Source organism: Haematobia irritans, chromosome 3, assembly GCF_050003625.1.
Source record: "Haematobia irritans isolate KBUSLIRL chromosome 3, ASM5000362v1, whole genome shotgun sequence".
Classification (NCBI taxonomy): Eukaryota; Metazoa; Arthropoda; class Insecta; order Diptera; family Muscidae; genus Haematobia; species Haematobia irritans.
In genome coordinates, this window is record NC_134399.1 from 130,603,446 (window position 1) to 130,625,220 (window position 21,775).

A 21,775-nucleotide genomic window follows, 5' to 3' on the forward strand; every position below is an offset into this window, starting at 1 on the left:
TATAGAAATGAAATTTAGTCGAAATTTCCTATAGAAAAGAAATTTGACAAAGTTTACTATAGAAATGACATTTTGACAAAATTTTCTATAGAAATGAAATTATGACAAAATTTCTTATAGAAATGAAATTTTTAGAAAATTTCGTATAGTATTGAAATTTAGTCGAAATTTCCTATAGAAATGAAATTTTGACAAAATTTCCTATAGAAATGAAATTTTGTCACAATTTCATATAGAAATGAAATTGTGAGAAAATTTCCTATATGCATTAAATTTTGTCAAAATTTCCTATAGAAATGAAATTTTGAAAAAATTTCCTATAGAAATGAAATTTTGTCACAATTTCATAAAGAAATGAAATTGTGAGAAAATTTCCTATATGAATGAAATTTTGTCAAAATTTCCTATAGAAATGAAATTTTGAAAAAATTTCCTATATTAATGAAATTTTGACAAAATTTCCTATAGAAATGCAATTTTGACAAACTTTCCTATAGAAAAGAAATTTTGGCAAAATTTTCTATAGAAATGAAATTTTGACAAAATTTCCCATAGAAATGCAATTTTGACAAAATTTCCTATACAAATGAAATTTTGACAAAATTTCCTATAGAAATTAAATTTTGACAAAATTTCCTATAGAAATGAAATTTTGACAAAATTTCCTATAGAAATTAAATTTTGACAAAATTTCCTATGGAAATGAAATTTTGACAAAATTTCCTATAGAAATGAAATTTTGACCAAATTTCCTATAGAAATGAAATTTTGAGAAAATTTCCTATAGCAATGAAATTTTGAGAAAATTTCCTATAGAAATGAAATTGTGACAACATTTCCCATGGAATTGAAGTTTTGACAAAGGTTCTTATAGTAATGAAGTTTTCACAATATATCCTATGAAATGAAATTTTGACAAAATTTCCTATAGAAATGAAATTTTGATAAACATTCCTATAGAAATGAAATTTTGACAAAATTTCTTATAGAAATGAAATTTTGATATAATTTCCTATAGAAATTAAATTTTGACAAAATTTCCTATAGAAATGAAATTTTGGCAAAATTTCCTGTAGAAATGATATTTTGACAAAATTTCCTATAGAAATTAAATTTGGACAAAATTTCCTATAGAAATGAAATTTGGACAAAATTTCCTATAGAAATGAAAATTTGGACAAAATTTCCTATAGAAATGAAATTTGGACAAAATTTCCTATAGAAATGATATTTTGACAAAATTTCCTATAGAAATGAAATTTTGACAAATTTTGTTTATAATATTCCCCAAGTATTTTCAAGTAGAAATTATTTAATTATTAATTGCCAATATTTCTAGTTAATGCATTGATGGTCAAAGTCCACCATTGCAACAATAGCCTTGAATCACTTACATTCCATGTTACATGGAATGGAAATTGTTCATGCATAATTTGTTTTCATTGGTGTTATTGTCGCTGACAAATTGTCTGTCAAATGTCTGTCATGTCAGTGTGGTGGTCCTACTGTGATGATGATGAACAAATTGCATTAAAGTCAATAACAAAGACACGACTGAGTTCTTCTTCAAGAGTTAACTGAAGAATAACGAATTCATATTGGCATGTATTACCAAATAGGGGATTTTTAAAAGTTTTTTTTTTTTATATTCTTCTGTTGACTTTTGGATTTAGGCTTTGGGTTTAGACTTGTCGTCAGGGATTTATATGCCGGCTTAGTTGAGTGGCATATAGTGAATTGTCCAAAACAAAAAATAAAAAAAACACTGATGACTAAATAAACTTCTTAGTTGGCTTATTTGATTTTCAGTTGTGGGTAAATATTTGACAGCTTGTTCGAATGAATTGAAATCATTAGCGTTGGCAAATTCTCTTGAAAAGATTGGGACATGTCTTGGAGGACTTATGTCTCATACGAATACTCCAAATATTGTGCAATTATTTTAAGCCATACATGTTTGGAATTTTTTTGCTAAAAATTTAATTCAAATTTCAATATATTACAAAAATCCCCCATACGTGACAAGAATGTACGCCTCAAAATCCATTGCACTGGATTATCTGTGACCTTGAAAGGCTTAAGCAGAGCAGTAAATACATTTGTTGGCATGCATTAAATATGGTATGAAATCACATGTTATATTGGATCATGCACAAATATATAATAGGGACTAATATAAACTGAAAGAAATATTTCAACAAAATTTTCTATAGTTTATGAGGTCGAAATATAGACTATTCTAAATTTTTAAAATGTGACGAACACGAAAAGGCTACTTTCTGATTTTGAATACAATCCCTAATATTTAATGCATTGATTTTTGGAATTTATGTGATATATTGAGTTATCGCCGCGAAACTCTATGCTAGTGCTACAATTGAAATCATTAATTATAATATCCACTTTTAATAAGAGGGGTGTTATTTGTCGATCATAGGAATTATTGTTAGTTTGATAACTTTCAAATGTTGCATGATCTTTGATGCCACCACGAAAATGCATGGCTGTCTTTCATTGCACAAGTTTTTTTTTAATTTTATTTTATTTTTTATTAAATTATTACAACGTAAATTAAACGAGAAGTATCACTTGCATTTTAAATTCAAATTTAAAACTCATTTTAGAATAAATGGTTATTTTTAGAAAGGAAATTTAGTAAACATAGAAAATATGTATATAAAGGAAAAATTAAAAAAATAAGATGTAATTTCCTATGAGGCATCACAGTTATGCAAACTTATGATAACATAATACTGTGGTGCCTAATACGAAAGTACTTCTTATTTGGATCTGACAAAATGGAGGAAAAACGCTACAGACCACGTCATGGTCTGGGGATGATTTTTGGCCAATGGGCTAGATCCACTGGATCGAATTACTGGTATAATTGATAGTTGGGTGTACAAAAACATTGTCGATGATGTTACGTAACCATATACGGAATGGAAAATATCGTCACGTTGAACGTTTCAACAGGATAACAACCCAAAACCAACGAAAAACACGCTTCAAACCTTGTAAAAACGTGGATTCCGCATTACAGTATTAATGTTATGTAGTGGTCTCGCCAATCACCGCATCTTAATCCGATCAAAATCCTTTGGCCAATTGTGGAAAAAATATTTATCAGAATATTGTAAGAAATAGTGACCATTGTTTCGTGAGGCTAAAGGGTGCATGGAATAATATATTATAGGAAGCAATTAAATATTTAATAAAGTCCATGTCCCAACGATGCATAGCTGTTACCAAAAATAAAGGATTGGGAAAAAATTCAAAAATATTAAGCCTTAGAATACAAGATGTTATGAGTTGCAATTAATTTGTCTTATCCAATTTGGTACACAGAAAAAAATTTCCGTAGTTAACCTAACGCCAAATTAAACTTATTTTTTTGCAAAAAAAATATTTGTTTGTAGTTATGTTAAATTTTATTATTTTTTGCGAAATTTTCCAGAGCCCAATGAAAATTTCGTTTTTTTAAGAAGGTCTCAAACATTTTAATAACTATACGTGAGTATAAAGTTCAATGACTGTACACATAAGTTCAATATGAACTAAAGCAAATGAATTTTTGTACGATTCCCAAAAATAGTAAGAATGAACTACTGTATGGTTAAAATGGTTATGATTTGGCGCCAATGATTTTCTTCTTTCATTTTAGTTAATGTTTTCTTCTATGAGAGGGTGTAACGGGGCATTAAATTTTCCTGGTTTTAACAACGCTTTGTGGAAATCTCAAAATGTGGAGTAAAATTTAATTCAATTTTCGTACAAGTTAGTTTATTCTTTCTATAAAACAGTTTACTTTTTTTCGGTGTACTATGCATTTATTTTGCTTCATAAAATGTTAAATATTAGTTAAATTATTTTTTTTTTTTGATATAAAGGGTGATTTGTTAAGAGCTTGATAACTTTTTTTAAAAAAAAAACGCATAAAATTTGCAAAATCTCATCGGTTCTTTATTTGAAACGTTAGATTGGTCCATGACATTTACTTTTTGAAGATAATTTCATTTAAATGTTGACCGCGGCTGCGTCTTAGGTGGTCCATTCGGAAAGTCCAATTTTGGGCAACTTTTTCGAGCATTTCGGCCGGAATAGCCCGAATTTCTTCGGAAATGTTGTCTTCCAAAGCTGGAATAGTTGCTGGCTTATTTCTGTAGACTTTAGACTTGACGTAGCCCCACAAAAAATAGTCTAAAGGCGTCAAATCGCATGATCTTGGTGGCCAACTTACCGGTCCATTTCTTGAGATGAATTGTTCTCCGAAGTTTTCCCTCAAAATGGCCATAGAATCGCGAGCTGTGTGGCATGTAGCGCCATCTTGTTGAAACCACATGTCAACCAAGTTCAGTTCTTCCATTTTTGGCAACAAAAAGTTTGTTAGCGATCGCCATTCACCGTAACGTTGCGTCCAACAGCATCTTTGAAAAAATACGGTCCAATGATTCCACCAGCGTACAAACCACACCAAACAGTGCATTTTTCGGGATGCATGGGCAGTTATTGAACGGCTTCTGGTTGCTCTTCACTCCAAATGCGGCAATTTTGCTTATTTACGTAGCCATTCAACCAGAAATGAGCCTCATCGCTGAACAAAATTTGTCGATAAAAAAGCGGATTTTCTGCCAACTTTTCTAGGGCCCATTCACTGAAAATTCGACGTTGTGGCAGATCGTTCGGCTATTCATGATGAAATGTCAAAGCATACTGAGCATCTTTCTCTTTGACACCATGTCTGAAATCCCACGTGATCTGTCAAATACTAATGCATGAAAATCCTAACCTCAAAAGAATCACCCTTTATTAGGCAGATTGTACAAAATATCTACAAATAAATTAAAAAATCGGAACATTCTAACGCACCGTTTTTTTCTTATGGCAAAATATTGAAAATTTATGGTAGTTGCAGGGAGCCACCGTGGTGCAATGGTTAGCATGCCCACCTTGCAGACACAAGGTCGTAGGTTCTATTCTTGCTTCGACCGAACATCAAAAAGTTTTTCAGCGGTGGATTATCCCACCTCTGTAATGCTGGTGACATTTCTGAGAGTTTCAAAGCTTCTCTAAGTGGTTTCACTGCAATGTGGAACGCCGTTCGGACCCGGCTATAAAAAGGAGGTCCCTTGTCATTGAGCTTGACATGGAATCGGGCAGCACTCAGTGATAAGAGAGAAGTTCACCAATGTGGTATCACAATGGACTGAATAGTTTAAGTGGGCCTGATACATCGGGCTGCCACCTAACCTATGGTAGTTGCAAATGTTTTGTCCAATACTGTATATATAGGAGCTATATATTGGAGCTATATCTAAATCTGCACCGATTTCAACCAAATTCGGCACACTTTACGACACTATCACTTGCACTTCATGGGCAAATTTAAATTTAAATTTAAATCAAATCCGACTGAAATTCTGGCTTCTATGGCCATATTAGTAGATATCGGGCGAAAGATAGATATGGGAGCTGTATCTTAAACTGAACCGATTTCTTTCAAAATCAATAAGGTTCTATTCTGACCCAAAACACATACTTATGCTAAATTTGAAGTCGATTGGACTTAAATTGCGATCTAGACTTTGATCACAGAAATGTGTTCACAGACAGACGGATGGACAGACGGACATGGCTAGATCGACACAGGGGGCGGCCCTGAGCAATATTGCCAAAGACATCATATGTCTATCTCGTCTCCTTCTGGGTGTTGCAAACATGTTCACTAACTTATAATACCCTGTTCCACAGTATGGCGCAGGGTATAAAAACTACAGCTTTCAATAATGGCGCTATAGTCCAGACGGATGGACAGACGGACATGGCTAGATCGACACAGGGGCTGGCCCTGAGCAATATTGCCAAAGACACCATATATCTATGTCGTCTCCTTCTGGGTGTTGCAAACATGTTCACTAACTTATAATACCCTGTTCCACAGTGTGGCGCAGGGTATCAAAACTACAGCTTTCAATAATGGCGCTAAAGTCCAGACGGATGGACAGACGGACATGGCTAGATCGACACAGGGGCTGGCCCTGAGCAATATTGCCAAAGACACCATATATCTATCTCGTCTCCTTCTGGGTGTTGCAAACATGTTCACTAACTTATAATACCCTGTTCCACAGTGTGGCGCAGGGTATAAAAACTACAGCTTTCAATAATGGCGCTATCGTCCAGAAATTCGTTTTTTGTTTGCAGGCAATTCAAGTTTGAAGATGGGCTATATCGGTCCCGGTTTTGGTATAGTCCCCACATAAACTGACCTGCCGATTTGGGGTCTTAGTCTTATAGAAATCGTAGTTTTTATCCAATTTGCCTGAAATTGAAAATCTAGAGGTATTTTAGGACCATAAAAAGATATGCCGAAAAATCGTGTGTATCGGTCCATGTGTTTGGCATAGCCGTCATATAGACCGATCTACCGAGTTTGCTTCTTGGGCTTCTAGAATTCATAGTTTTTATTCAATTTGCCTGAAATTATATATATATATATATATATATATATATATATATATATATATATATATATATATATATATATATATATATATATATATATATATATATATATATATATATATATATATATATATATATATATATATATATATATATATATATATATACCCTAAAAAACCTGTTTCGGATTTAATTTTTATCAATAATGAAGCAATCGTGCACAAACTCGTCTTTTGTCTGCAGGCAAGTCAAGTTCGAAGATGGGTTATATCGGTCCAGGTTTTGATATAGTCCCCATATAAACCGACCTTCCGATTTCGGGTCTTGGGCTTATAGAAAACGTAATTTTTATCCAACTCGCCTAAAATTGGAAACCTAGAGGTATTTTAGGACCATAAAGAGTGTGTCAAAAATTATGAGTATCGGTCCATGTTTTGGTATAGCCCCCATATAGACCGATCTCCCGATTTTACTTCTTGGGCTTCTAGAATCAGTAGGTTTTATCCCATTTGCCTGAAATTGTAAATCTAGAGGTATTGTAGGACCACAAATACATGTACCGAAAATGGCGTGTACTGGTCCATTTTTTGGTATATCCCCCATAAAGACCGATCTCCCGAGTTTACTTCTTGGGCTTATAGAAACCATAGTTTTTATCAAATTTGCATCAAATTTGAAATCAAGAATTTCTTTATGACCATAGGACTGAAAATTTATGAATATCGGTCAATGTTTTAGTATAGGCCCTATATAGACCGATCTCCCGATTTAACTCCTAGAATCCGTAGTTTTTATCCAATTTATCTGAAATTGTAAATATACTGGTATTTTGTACACATAATAACGTGTATCGGTCCCTTTGGTAAGGCCTACATATAGACCGATTTCACTTCTTGAGGGTATAGAAGGCGCACTGAATGTAAAATTTGCAGATTTTACTTCTCGAAATCATTTAAATGGAGGTGAAAATCTGCAGATTCTACATTTCAAATCAAGGCGTTATTTCATCATTTTCTTGCACACTTACAAGAGATGTTAATGATTCCTCTAAAACTCAAACAAAAATGTTTCTTATAAATCCAGAATCTGATATTGTCTTCATAGGTAAAATCTTTAAATGTATCTTTCGGAAGTGTTCTAGTTAAACTGCTCTTTTTGGGAGAATATCTGTCATTAAACCCCCTTGACATTTCAAAGGAAACTATAATATTTGATTCATGGTGGTGGGTATTAAAGATTCGGCCCGGCCGAACTTACTGATGTATATACTTGGTTAAAACTCAATTAAAGCGTTAATTGGAAAAATTTTCGTGATTTTTTTTTCTGTGTGTTTCATCTATTTTCTTTTTTACGATAAGTTAACAAAGTCATTTACAAACAGATAAACTGAAGTTTCACTATCAAAATTAGAGTACACACTTCAGGGTGCAAAAATGTTTTAGACACAACATTCAAAATCTTAGTCCAATTACTCCAATTTTCCTATACCTCCAATATGCTACATATATATCGACCGATAATGGTATGGAAAATGTAGATCTGGAAAGTGGCACATTGTATAAAACAGCCTTTCCTTAAAATTTACCTTTATAAATATACGCGAATGGATGCAAACTTCAATGACGAGTTTTTTTAAATTCAATTTTTTTTAAATTTCCATATCTTAAAGAATTTTTTCTTTAATGCTATATACTAAAATTTATGTCACACAAACTTTCATTTCACATTTTTCAGTGTATCATTTTTTCTCCACATTTCTATTGTATTTTTTCAGTAGCGATAATTAAATATAATTATAATGCCAAATTAAAAACATCGATTTCTTTCACTTTTAATTTAAATTTAATTTTTCTCTACTTGTATAATGATTGAAAATCCAAAGTAATACTTTTAAATAGATTTTCTTTCTAGAATAGTTGTCATTCTAATTCTAATTCTATTTCAATATTAACAAACAAAATTGAATTCATAATCTAACCTAACATGAAAAACTAAAATGAATTCAATGGCAATAATGCTCGAGGATGGAATCCAAAGATCATGCAACATTAGAAGGTTATTCAACGAACTTTACCCACATTTGTTCGTTGAACAACAATTCGCATGATCGGCAATTAGACGAAATCAACATCCTCCCCTCATCAAACTGGAAACAAACAGAACCAAGCAAATATCTCAACCCCGCCATGTCGGCACGGGCAAGGTTTTAGCATCGGTTAGCATTGTAACCAATTGCTCCATAAGTCAATGCCAGTTAGTCAGTAGCAGCAGTTGCCAGTTCCAAAAAACAGCTAAAAATTGCAAGTGCAGCATTAATAACAACAGCAACAGCATTGTGTCAAGTGTAATTGGCATTCAGCCAGCACGTCAGTTAGCATGGCTGTCTATCTTTCAGTCATTGGGTTAGTACGGTGGCAGTGTTACCAGTGTTAAATCAGCAAATTTGAGTAAAACCACATTTAGAGTCCGACCACAAGGTCGATATGCAACAACAACAAACGCAGCATACGATGCAGCGTTAAATTTTTTTTCGACTTTACACCTCCGGCTCAATTAACATCGTAATAAGAATTTTTTAGGCAAGAACAACTTCAGAGTGAATTAATTTTGTGATTTTTTTACAACATTTGAAAAGGTTTAGTGACGAAAACGTTTAGTGATGCCCCATAACGACCCTAACATTGACTATCAAATAGTCCAACATAGAGTTACGTTTCAATGCTAATTTATAATTTCATAGTTAATGGTATTAGACAAGGTCTTAGAATTAAGTAGAATTTACGCATACATAAATTTATTTCCAACATAAACAAAGAAGGTATAAAGTATAGCACGACATTTAGTAATTCAGTGAAATAAAATTTGGACAACATTTTCTATAGATATAAAATTTTGACAATATTTTTCATAGAAATAAAATTATGACAGAATTTTCTATAAAAATAAAATTTTGACAAAATTTTCTATAGAAATAAGATTTTGACAAAATTTTCTATAGGGATAAAATTTTGAAAAAAATTTCTATAGAGACAAAATTTTGAATAGGCATAAAATTTTGAAAAATTTTCTATAGAAATAAAATTTTTACAAAATTTTCTATAGAAATAAAATTTTTACAAAATTTTCTATATAAATAAAATTTTGACAAAATTTTCTATATAAATAAAATTTTGACAAAATTTCCTATAGAAATAAAATTTTTACAAAATTTCCTATAGAAATAAAATTTTGACAAAATTTCCTATAGAAATAAAATTTTGACAAATTTTTCTATAGAAATATCATTTTGACAAAATTTCCTATAGAAATAAAATTTAGAAAAAATTTTCTATAGAAATAAAATTTTGAAAAAATTTTCTATAGAAACAAAATTTTGACAATATTTTCTATAGAAATAAAATTTTGACAATATTTTCAATAGAAATAAAATTTTTATAAAATTTTCTATATAAATAAAATTTTGACAAAATTTCCTATAGAAATAAAATTTTGACAAAATTTCCTATAGAAATAAAATTTTGACAAAATTTCCTATAGAAATAAAATTTTGACAAAATTTTCTATAGAAATAACATTTTGACAAAATTTCCGATAGAAATAAAATTTTGAAAAAATTTTCTATAGAAATAAAATTTTGAAAAAAATTTCTATAGAAATACAATTTTGACAAATATAGAAATAAAATTTTGAAAAAATTTTCTATAGAAATAAAATGTTGATAAAACTTTGACGAATTTTTCTATAGAAATAAAATATTGACAAAATTTGCTATACAAATAAAATTTTGACAAAATTTCCTATAGAAATAAAATTTTGACAAAATTTCCTATAGAAATAAAATTTTGACAAAATTTCCTATAGAAATAAAATTTTGACAAAATTTGCTATAAAGATAAAATCTTGACAACATTTTCTATAGAGATAAAATGTTGACACGATTTTCTATAGAAATAAAATTTTGACAAATTTTCTATAGAAATAAAATTTTGAAAAAATTTTCTATAGAAATGTCATTTTGAAAAAAATTTCTATAGAAATAAAATTTTGACAAAATTTTCTATAGAAATAAAATTTTGACAAAATTTTCTATAGAAATGAAACGTGGACAAAATTTTCTATAGATATAAAATTTTGACAAAATTTTCTATAAAAATCAAATGATGGCAAAATTTTGATCAATTTTTCTATAATGTTGACCAAAGTTTCTCTAGAAATAAAATTTTGACTAAATTTTTATGGAAATATAATTTTGACAAAATTTTCTATGGAAATATAGTTTTGACAAAATTTTCTATGGAAATATAATTTTGACAAAATTTTCTATAGAAATAAAATTTTGACAAAATTTTCTATAGAAATAAAATTTTGACAAAATTTTCTATAGAAATAAAATTTTGACAAAATTTTCTATAGAAATAAAGTTTTGACAAAATTTTCGATAGAAATAATATTTTGAGAAAATTTTCTATAAGCACAAAATTTTGACAAAATTTTCTATAGAAATAAAATTTTGACAAAATTTTCGATAGAAATAAAATAATGACACAATTTTCTATAGAAATAAAATTTTGACTAAATTTTCTATAGAAATAAAATTTTGAAAAAATTTTCTATAGAAATAAAATTTTGAAAAAATTTTCTATAGAAATAAAATTTTGACAAATTTTTCTCTAGAAATAAAATTTTGGCAAAATTTTCTCTAGAAATAAAATTTTGACTAAATTTTCTAAAGGAATAAAATTTTGACAAAATTTTCTAAAGGAATAAAATTTTGACAAAATTTTCTATAGAAATAAAATTTTGACAAAATTCTCTATAAAAATAAAATTTTGACAACATTTTCTATGGAAATAAAATTTTGACAAAATTCCCTATAGAAATAAAATTTTGACAAAATTTCCTATAAAAATAAAATTTTGACAAAATTTTCTATAGAAATAAAATTTTTACAAAATTTTCTATAGAAATAAAATTTTGACAAAATTTTCTATAAGCACAACTTTTTGACAAAATTTTCTATAGAAACAAAATTTTCTATAAAAATGAAATTTTGACAAAATTTTCTATAGAAATACAATTTTGACAAACTTTTTTATCGAAATAAAATTTTGACAAAATTTTCTCCAGAAATAAAATTTTGACAAAATTTTCTAATGGAATAAAATGTTGACAAAATTTTCTATAGAAATAAAATGTTAACAAAATTTTCTATAGAAATAAAATTTTGACAAATTTTTCTATAGAAATAAAATTTTGAAAAATTTTTCTATAGAAATAAAATTTTGACAAAATTTTCTATAGAGATAAAATTTTGAAAAAAATCTATAGAGACAAAAGTTTGAAAAAATTTTGTGTAGAGGCAAAATTTTGACAAAAATTTCCATAGCTATAAAATTTTGACAAACTTTTCTGTAGAAATAGAATTTTGACAACGTTTCCTGTAGATATAAAATTTTGACAATATTTTTGATAAATAAAATTTTGACAAAATTTTCTACAGAAGTAAAATTTTCTACAGAAATGAAATTTTCTATAGAAATAAAATTTTGACAAAATTTTCTTTAAAACTCAAAATTTGGGATGATTTCGATTCTACGAAAAAGTTTTACACCAGTGTTACATCTACACGTATTGTCAACATATACAAATTAAGGCATTGTGCATTGGCTAAAGCTATAAATGGGAAAAATATTAAATAGCCTCTTAGACTACGTAACCATATTTCAAAATGTTGCAGTTTTTACTAAAAAGTGAATCAAAATTACATCTCAAATACGTTTGAAAAGATACGAGAGACTTTCCAATAGTTTTAAATAGTTCCATAAAATTTACGTATGTAGGTAAATTCATACTTAACGGAATGAAACTGATTTTTGATTTTTTATTATTATTATTTAATAGTTTTATAAATAAATTAATAAAATCATAATTAGGCCTTATATACATTTAAATGTTAACGCTACAAACATATTTCTCCACATTACGGAAAATTTCTACCATAAGTCAATAAAATCCACGTCAATATGATGATATTGGGTGAAATCATCGCCATGGTGGTAGATTATTCTAGCAAACATCATTTTAGGCTAAATATTGATCATGTGAATCTATATGAAGCATATAAATATTAAACTTAAATCAGTATTGAAATGTAAATTTGGGTGATCTTAAGTAAATCTCAAAAAATCGCCAGTCATTGTCAAAGAAAACAACTTTCATTTTTACAATAAAAAAAATTAATACAATTTCTATTTTATTTTCTTTTTTTTTTACAACTTCGTTGACATTTTTTCCTTGGTTGGTGGATCACATGAAGATGCGATTCTGTTGTGGATTTCCCATTACTCTTAATATGCTAATAATAATATGTTAATTTAATATAGAATGGTTTATAGGTAGAGACATAAAAAACCCGACTTAAATATGAAACGATTTAAGTTATTTTAAAAAAATATGTTGATTGAAACATTTTTTCAAAAGTTAAGTCATCCAAATATATGTACACCAAAAAAAAGTGAACCCACCGTGGAAGAAAATGTAGATTTATTTTAGAAAATTTTAACTAAAATAGTTCTAATTGCAACATGTTATAAATAAGTTAATACTTTTTTTTCAAACTGAAGAAATTTTTTTTAAAATAATTAATTTTTTTCTGTTGTTTAAGAAAATTTTATATGTTGAAAGATAAAATTGGATTTAAAAATTGTTAAAATGTCTTTAGCGCTGTACGAAGTTCAAGACAGGTACAATTTTAGTAAAATTTACTCATTTGAGAGTCTTATGAACTCAATTTAAGCGAACTTCTGCCATTTCAGGAAAATATGAACTATTTCATTTTGTAGTAAAATTGTGCACTATATTTGTATACAACTTTTTTCTTAGTTTTAGTTAATTAAAGGTAGCAAAAAATTATTCAAATAAGATTTAACTAAAATCAACTAATCTTCATGAACTAAAATAAGGTTCAGTTGTCATTAGAGCCCCTTTTTTCTGGGTGTATATGTCGATATTTTTACGGTATAATACGTGATAGAAAAAATAATTTGACCATAGAAGCACGTTTGCCTCAGATGATAGAATTCTACCAAATTTGGTAGAAGTTTTGCTGCTTGCTAGTAATTATGAAGATTTTTGAAAATATTCACTACCCACGAAGAGGTAGTTTAGTTACTCTTCTGTACCATTTATTTTGAATATTTTTAGTTATGCTTTCAATTTCCGCAGTATTCATATGGAATATTTGGACATCTAAAAATAACCCATAGGGTGATTTGAAGCAAATTGTACCACAACTGTATCCCAGAAATTTCTATAGAAATAAAATTTTAAAAAAATTTTCTATAGAACTGAAATTGTGGCAAAATTTTCTATAGAAATAAAATTTTGACAAATTTTTCTTTTAGAAATAAAAATTTGACAAATTTTTCCTTTAGAAATAAAAATTTTACAAATTTTTCCATAGAAATAAAATTATGACAAAATGTACTATAGAATTAAAATTTTGATTAAATTTTCTATAGACATAAAATTTTGACAAAGTTTTCTATAGAAGTAAAATTTTGACAAATTTTTCTATAGAAATAAAATTTTGACACAATTTTCTAAAAAAAAAAATTGACAAAATTTTCTATAGACATAATATTTGGACAAATTTTCTATAGAAATAAAATTTTGACAAAATTTTCTATAGAAATAAAATTTTTACAAAATTTTCTATAGACATAAAATTTTGACAAAATTTTCTATAGACATAATATTTGGACAAATTTTCTATAGAAATACAATTTTGACACACTTTATTGAAAAAAATTTGACAAAATTTTCTATAGAAATAAATTTTTGACAAAATTTTCTATAGAAATAAAAATTTTATAAAATTTTCTATAGAAATAAAAATTTTATAAAATTTTCTATAGACATTAAATTTTGACAAAATTTTCTAAAGAAATAATATTTTGACACAATTTTCTAAAGAAATAATATTTTGACACAATTTTCTATTGAAAAAAAATTGACAAAATTTTCTTAAGAAATAAAATTTTGACAAAATTTTCTATAGAAATAAAATTTTGACAAAGTTTCCTATAGAAATAAAATATTCTATAGAAATGAAATTTGGACACAATTTTCTATAGAAATAAAATTTTGACACAATTTTCTATAAAAAAAAAATTGACAAAATTTTCTGTAGAAATAAAATTTTGAAAAAAATTTCTGTAGAAATAAAATTTTGACAAAATTTTCACAAAATTTTCTAAAGAAATAATATTTTGACACAATTTTCTAAAAAAATAATATTTTGACATAATTTTCTATTGAACAAAAATTGACAAAATTTTCTTAAGAAATAAAATTTTGACAAAATTTTCTATAGAAATAAAATTTTGACAAAGTTTCCTATAGAAATAAAATTTTCTATAGAAATGAAATTTGAACAAAATTTTCTATAGAAATAAAATTTTGACACAAATTTCTATAAAAAAAAAACATTTGACAAAATTTTCTGTAGAAATAAAATTTTGACATTTTCTGTAGAATTAAACTTTTGACACAATTTTCTATAGAAAAAAAATTGGCAAAATTTTCTATAGAAATAAAATTTTGACAATATTTTCTATAGAAATAAAATTTTGACAAAGTTTCCTATAGAAGTAAAATTTTCTATAGAAATGAAACTTGGACAAAATTTTCTATAGAAATAAAATTTTGACACAATTTTCTATAGAAAAAAAATTGACAAAATTTTCTATATAAATAAAATATTGGTAAAATTTTCTATAGACATAAAATTTTGACAATATTTTCTATAGAAATAAAATTTCGACAAAATTTTGAATAGAAATTAGATTGTGACAAAATTTTCTATACAAATAAAATGTTAACAAAATGTTCTATAGAAATAAAATTTTGACAAAATTTTCTATAGAAATAAAATTTTTACAAAGTTTCTATATAAATAAAATCTTAACAAAATTTTCTATAGAACTAAACTTTTGAAAAAAATTTCTATAGAAATAAAATTTTGACAAAATTTTCTATAGAAATAAAATTTTAACAAATTTTTCTGCACAAATAAAATGTTGACAAAATTTTCTATAGAAATAAAATGTTGACAAAATTGTCTATAGAAATAAATATTTGACAAAATTTTCTATAAAATTAAACTTGGAGAAATTTTTCTATAGAAATGAAAATTTGTCAAAATTTTCCATAGAAGTAAATGTTGACAAAATTTTCTATATAAATAATATTTTGACAAAATTTTTTATAGAAATAAAATTTTGACAACATTTTCTCTCTGTTGGTCATGTGACTGTTGTAGTTTAATTTGGACAAAATCTTCGATAGAAATAAAACGTTTATTGGTATTTTGAATTCAGCTTGAAACCAGGCATTGACTAAACTACAAGATTCTCTTAACCAACAGAGAGAAAATGTTGCAGAATTTTTATACGACATTTTTCCAAAATTTTATTTCTGTAGAGAATTGAAGCACCTCTTAGTTAGAGAGGAATGTCCCCCGAAAAATCTAACAAAATATCATGAATTCTTTCAATCTAGCAAACATTATATATATACTTTATGGGGTCTGAGACCAATATTGTTTATGTGTTACAACCATAATGACAAAATTAGTATACCCCAATCCCATGGTGGATTGTATAATTACCATATACACAAATAAAGCATACAAATTTACTAAATTCGTATTTCTCACAAAATAGTTCAGAATTTCTTAAAATTTGTAAATTTTATCACAAACGCTTCATTTTGAACTTCGTATGGCGACATTTTACCACTTTTGCACTCCCATTTTTTTCATCAAACCTAAAAAGTTTTCTTTAACAAGTTAAAAAAAAATAATTATGTCTATCAATCTCATCTCATATTTCACAAATGCTGCCATAATTTTTTTTTTTTTGTTTTTTCAAATATCAATTTCGATCACTCACTCGTTACCCTAAATGGTATCATAGTAGGACCCATTGACCCACTAACACATAGGTAGCTTTGTACAAAATAGTCAAATCTAGTTTAGGGCTTAGACGACTGACCGTCCACGGCATGGTCAACCTATGAATGAAATTTGAGCAGAGGTGTTTTTTTTTTTTATTTAATTTACCTAAAATTAATTGGATGTCTATTTTCCCACCCAAGTTCCAAACAAAATTAACATAAACGAATTGTTAAAATGGATTAACTATTTAAACAAAATCGACCGGCTATAAATATGATCGCTCAAAATCTGATTTATCGCCATAAGTAAGTGGCCCTAGTGGGGAAGTGATTTGAGATAGTTTTTGTTTTTTTTTTTTTTTCTTTAATAGTAACAGGGCACCATCAGTCAGTTCACACCTGTTAATCAAAATAAAAAAATGAATATAACGAGTGAATGGGTCAAACATAAAAACATTTTCGTATCGTATCATATAATTTTCGATGACAACCATCTATCCCATCTGTATTATTTTTTTGTACAATTTGTAGTTGAGCGTGTCTCTTCGGTCATAAATTTCATCCGTATACGGAAGTCACAGTCATATCATCTTTTGCTTGATTTCGGATATGGTCAGCATTTTGACCTTGACATTGACAACATCGAACGTTGGTGTAGTGGATTACTATATTTATTTTTTGTATTCATTTTACTATTTTCCCCAATAGAGATTAATACGAAATGTTTTGTTTTCACATAGTACCGGTTTTTCGGTTTGATACTTTCATTTTCAGACATATGACGCATTTCGTTACATTTCAATAAATATAAAAAATTTTAAAATGAATATATATGACAATTACTACTCATTTAAATTATAAACTGTTATAACGACCGGTAATAAATATAGTTTACGTAAGTTTGTCAATTGTTTTGAGGCAATAACATTTACGGTGCCATTGTTTTCTCATGAACACTTATCGAAATATTTCCATTTTATTAGAGAAGAAACACCACACATTTTTATGTCACTATGTGGTCAGTGTATAATAATTGTGGATCACATAAAAATTGTGAATACACTGCAAAACAAAAATATTGAAATTATATGAAAATGTATGCAACCTTATTTTTAGGATCCACAATTTACACAATATTAAGGATAAATTATTTTAAATTAAAGAAATTTTCATTAAGAGAAAATTGCATAATTTTTGCTTTAAAAATGTTTATACCCACCACGATAGAATGGTGATGGGGGTATGATAACTTTGTCATTCCGTTTGTAACCCATCGCAATATCGATTTCCGACTATATAAAGTATATATTATTGATCAGGGAGAAATTTTAAGAAGATATAAGTATGTCCGTCTGTCTGTTGAAATCACGCTACAGCCTTCAAGATTGACTATAATTTCCCGAAATTTGTACAGACTCGTTTTTTGTTTGCAGTCAGGTCAAGTTCGAAGATGGGCTATGTCGGTCCAGCTTTTGATATACTACCCATATAAACAGACCTCCCTATTTGGGGTCTTGGTCTTATAAACTCCCAAGGTTTTATTCAATTTGCGTGAAATTGGAAGACTATAGGTATTTTAGGACCATAAGGACGTGTTCCGAAAATGGTGAATATCGGTCCATGAAATAGCCCCCATATAGACCGACCTCTCGATTTTACTTCTTGTTTTTCTAGAATCCGTAGATTTTATCTAATTTGCCTGAATTTCTAAATCTGGAGGTATTTTGGGTACGCCGATTATAGTGCGTATCGGTCCACATTTTGATATAGCCCCCATATAGCCCGGTCTCCTGATTTTAACATACTTCTTGGGCTTGTAGAAACCGTAGTTTTTATTCAATTTGCCTGAAATTGGAAATCTAGAAGCATTTTAGGAGCATAAAGAGGTGTGCCGAATATATTGTGTAACGGTTCATGTTTTGGTATAGCCCCCATATAGACCGATCTGCCGATTTTACTTATTTGGCTTATATAAACCGTAGTTTTTATCCAATTTGCCTGGAATTGAAAATCTTCAGGTATTTTAGGACCATAAAGAGGTGTTCCGAAAATGGTGAAAATCGGTCCATGTTTTGAAATAGCCCCCATATAGACCGACCTCCCGATTTTACTTCTTGGTTTTCTAGAATCCGTAGATTTTATCCAATTTGCCCGAATTTCTGAGGTATTTTGGGTCCACAAATAAGTACGCCGAATATGGTGCGTATCGGTTCACATTTTAATATAGCCCCCATATAGGCCGATCTTCTGATTTTACTTCTTGTAGAAACCGTAGTTTTTATAAAATATAAAATTTTAAAAAATATAAAATTTAATTAGAAATCTATCTTAAATTTGAAATTAGAAATCTATAAGCATTTTAGGACCATAAAGAGGTGTGCCGAATATAACAGGTTGGCTGATAAGTCCCCGGTCTAACAAAGAAAAATACATTTTTTTGTCAAAATTCGTTTTTATTATTCAACATAGTTCCCTTCAAGAGCGATACAACGATTATAACGACCTTCCAATTTTTTGATACCATTTTGGTAGTACTCCTTCGGTTTTGCCTCAAAATAGGCCTCAGTTTCGGCGATCACCTCTTCATTGCAGCCAAATTTTTCCCCGCGAGCATCCTTTTGAGGTCTGAGAACAAGAAAAAGTCGCTGGGGCCAGATCTGGTGCGTTGTCTTGGTGGAAAAATACTTTTTTCTTCTTCATATGGGGCCGTTTTGCCACGATTTCGACCTTCTAACGCTCCAATAACGCCATATAATAGTCACTGTTGATGGTTTTTCCCTTCTCAAGATAATCGATAAAAATTATTCCATGCGCATCCCAAAAAACAGAGGCCATTACTTTGCCAGCGGACTTTTGAGTCTTTCCACGCTTCGGAGACGGTTCACCGATCGCTGTCCCCTCAGCCGACTGTCGATTGTACTCAGGAGTGTAGTGATGGAGCCATGTTTCATCCATTGTCACATATCGACGGAAAAACTCGGGTGTATTACGAGTTAACAGCTGCAAACACCGCTCAGAATCATCAACACGTGAATCATCAACATGTGAGCTCGCGCGGCACCCATTTTGCACAGAGCTTCCGTATATCCAAATATTGATGAATGATATGACCAACAAGTTCCTTTGATATCTTTAAGGCCTCTGCTATCTCGATCAACTTCATTTTACGGTCATTCAAAATCATTTTGTGGATTCTTTTGATGTTTTCGTCGGTAACCACCTCTTTCGGGCATCCACTGCGTTCACCGTCCTCCGTGCTCATTTCACCACGTTTGAATTTTGCATACCAATCAATTATTGTTGATTTCCCTGGGGCAGAGTCCGGAAACTCATTATCAAGCCAAGTTTTTGCTTCCACCGTATTTTTTCCCTTCAGAAAACAGTATTTTATCAAAACACGAAATTCATTTTTTTTCCATTTTTTTCACAATAACAAAAGTTGCTTCACAAAAAACGCTCTATCTCACAAACTAATTGACTTACAGACGTCAAATTTTGACACGAATCATTTGAAGGTTGGTACTATATAAAAATACTAGCGACGCCATCTATGTGTCAGACCGGGGACTTATCAGCCAACCTGTTATTTTGTATCGATCCATGTTTGGCTATCGATCCATGTTTTGTTATATGCCGATCTGCCGATTTTACTTCTTGGGCTTATATAAACCGTAGTTTTTATTCAATTTGCCTGAAATTGGAAATCGGGAGGTATTTTAGGATCATAAAGAGGTGTTCCGAAAATGGTGAAAATCTGCCCATGTTTTGAAATAGCCCACTATATACCGATCTGCTGATTTTACTACTTGGTCTTCTAGAATCCGGAGATTTTATCCAATTTGACGGAAATCTAGAGGTATATTAGTTCGATCAATAAGGTGGGCCGGAAATCGGTATCGGTCCATATTTTGGTATATCCCCCTTATAGACCGATCTCCCAATTTTTTTTCTAGAAATCGTAGATTTTATCCAATTTTCCTGTAATTGGAAATCTAGAGGTTTTTAGGACCATAAATAGGTGTTCCGAATATATTGTGTATCTATACCCCTTATAAACCGGCCCTCTGATTTAGGGTCTAGATTCTGTATGTTTTTCAGAACCACAATTAGGTGTTCTGATTATGATGTGTATCGGTGCACAAAATCTTGTTTCGGATTTAATTTGTATCGATCCATTTGGTAAGACCTCCATATAGATCAAATTTCACTTTTTATAGAAGGCGCACTGATTATGAAAAATGCCTGAAACTGAATGTAAAATTTCCCGATTTTACTTCTCGTAAGCATTTGAATAATGGGGAAAAATCTACAGATTTTAGATTTCAAATAAAGGCGTTGTTTCATCATTTTCTTTTACACTTACACGAGATGTTTATGATTCCTCAAAAACTCAAACAAATATGGGGAGCATACTGAAACTGAACTTGAGCTGATCTGATTGGGAGAATATCTGTCATAAAAAAATTAAGATTCGGCCCGGCCGAACTTACTGTTGTATATACTTCTTTTCGTTAAATTTAGGGCATGGGTTTCTAAAAAGTGCGTCTCTACCTTAATTTTCCTTAAAGTAAAGAACAAACACCTTTAATTTAAAAGAATGATTTTTAAATTAAGTGAGATATTTAATCCTCGGATAAAAGATGAAAAATCGTCAAATATAGGTTAAAACTTACTTTGAGGTTTTTGCCTATTTGGATTGAAGATTTTCGAAATTTTTTAACAATCTCCACCAACCAAAAAAAAATTCCCGGTTCAAGCTAAAAAAAAACAATTGATACTATTAACTTTTGGGATTGATTTTTGTTGTGATTAAACAATTGTTGAAACTACATTTTCAATTATAATTTTAATTCAGTTAAAATATGAATTGAAACAATATTAGTGATGTTTTCTTTTCTGTGCAGTCCATGTGAACTTCTGTCATTTCGTTAAATGTTTCTTTAATTTTCCATATTAAATATTGTGACATAAAATATTTTGAAATATTCAAATATTAATTTATTGCATGTCTTAATGTTAGTCTAAATTTTGTGAACATTACTCATATTTTAGTATGAGAAGCTATTGACAATATTTTAATGCCTAACACTAAAAAAATGCATAAATTTTTGGCCCCTTGCTTATGACCCCCCATGCGATGACAAAGGCCAAATGTAATTAACTTTTAGTGATCCCAACATGACACATGGTGTGACGATGTAACAAATTACCCATGGAGGCGATTAAATCTATCGCTTCACTTAAATACAAAACTATTCTCATGTAAATTTTGTCAAAAATGAAATCGTATCTCTAAAGACATGAAACGATATATGGATAAAATCTCTATAATATAAAATAAAAATGTCATTGT

At 29.0% G+C, this 21,775-nt stretch overlaps 1 protein-coding gene across 1 annotated transcript in view; it reads left to right on the forward strand.

The window, feature by feature from the left end:
• drd (drop dead) overlaps positions 1-21,775 on the forward strand; it is a 111,644-nt gene that overhangs the window by 41,477 nt on the left and 48,392 nt on the right. The window lies entirely within an intron of this gene.